The sequence below is a fragment of the Penaeus japonicus genome, unplaced genomic scaffold, assembly GCF_977035675.1.
Source record: "Penaeus japonicus unplaced genomic scaffold, GWHDUDI00000001_assembly GWHDUDI00000023, whole genome shotgun sequence".
Taxonomy (NCBI): domain Eukaryota; kingdom Metazoa; phylum Arthropoda; class Malacostraca; order Decapoda; family Penaeidae; genus Penaeus; species Penaeus japonicus.
The window spans coordinates 40,366,546-40,368,474 of NW_028234425.1; positions in this window are offsets into that span (position 1 = coordinate 40,366,546).

The following is a 1,929-nucleotide window of genomic DNA, read 5'->3' on the forward strand; positions in this document are numbered from 1 at the left end:
CTTCAATTGCAACAGAGATTGGAATAACTAATCGTAACCTAATCACAAGGAAGGGAAACTAATCCCAGTGCATTTACGAAGATGATTAGATTATATATATATATATATATATATATATATATATATTTTTTTTTTTTTTTTTTTTTCTAGAGAATGAAATTTAATAAAGCGTCATAGATGATAAGAATAATGAGAATGAATAATCTAGAAAGGGATTCATCAGCTGTATCGAGGCGTTACTATTCGATTATTTTTATTCGAGATCGGAATGAACATCCATTGAGAGATTTTTTTTTTTTTTTAATAATAAAATAGTCGGGTATTTGCTTTGTTCATGTACCTTGCAACTCCTAACCAAGGGTTCTGTGTGAGAAATTAAGCTTATAAGATTTCGCATAGAGGATAATGGATAATGGATATATTTATCCATTACTCTTTGAAAGTGATCTCGTTTATTATATGGCAGACGGGGTAAAAAAAAAAAAAAAAAAAAAAAAAAAAAAAAAAAAAAAAATAAAAGAAAAAAAAAAAAAAAAAATCTCATCTTTATTTCGGCAGTCAATTTGATTAGATTATCGAGTATTATTGTTACTCCATCTTCCAAGTATGCACGATTGATAATGTACATAAGTAAAAAAAAAAAATAAAATAAAAAAAATAGCGGTTTAGGGTTTTAAGGAAAACCACGGCGTTAGACTTAATATGAGTAATTTTCCTTCACGTATAGGAGGATTATTTTTTCATGGTATGAAAGAGGAAGAAAAAGTTGCATGGACCCTTTAATGGAGTAATGTAAAAAAGCTGGATTTAGGTTATAAACTTTTTTTTTTTTTTTTTAATTGTGTGAGCGGGTGATATAACAGAATGAGACCTTCGTTATAATGAGCGAATTAGTCTTAATCTATATTTCTTATTTTTGGATGGCAACATTCGATATCCAGTGTGTATTAAATTTTGGGCATTTCCAGTCATTTCTGAAAATAACATATTAAAAAAAAACAAACTTCAAAGCAAAAAGTCCGTTTGGTGTGCTATACAAATGCAATATTGTGTCAAGTCATAACCACTACATTTCTTTGTTCTGTATTAATACCATCAACAACTGTATAACGCCACACTTACCACCGAGTTTGGGTTCAAATCTGGGGTTCAAATGCCCGCCTTGTGTCTCGAGTATGAGAAGTTCACTTATCGAGGACTCCCCCCTGGAGGTCTCATCACGCTGACACATTTTCGCGTAAAGGATTGAATTGTGACGTCTTCCTGTGCAACCTGTGCAATACGACGGGAATCGAGCCGGACCTTCCGCGCGCGTGAGTTCCATGTGCATCAAGATTAATGAGGAATGCAGGACGTGCAATCGTATCGCTGTGGATTTTTATGGTTTGTTTGTGTCTTCGGGTACAGAGATGTATTTTTGTTTCATGTTTTTTTTTTAGTCGTAGTGCCCCCTCCATGTTGGAATAAGGAAGGGAACATTTATTTTTAGGTGTCATTTTGGAATAAGGAAGCGAACGTTTGTTTATAGATGTTATAAATGTTTTTCGAATTGATGTGATGGTTTGGCGATTTTAGATATGACAAATCATTGGTTTTGTATGGCTTTGGATATTTGTCTCCTCCTATAAAATTATTTGTAGTTTAGCCATTGAATATTGGCACTTGAATCAGATTTAAAAAAAAAATTGTGTGTCAAGAAAAAAGGAATATTAGGCATTGAAATTTGCTTTAGAAAAAGTGCCACAGCTGGAGTCATCATGGACTGGAAATGACACATAGAGAATTGACACTTGTATCAGTTTTTATTTTTTATTTTGTGTGTCAAGAAAGAAGAAGTATTAAGCATTGACATTTGCTTTAGAAAAAGTGCCACAGCTGGAGTTATCATGGACTGGAAAAGACACATAGAGATTTACATTTTCTGATACC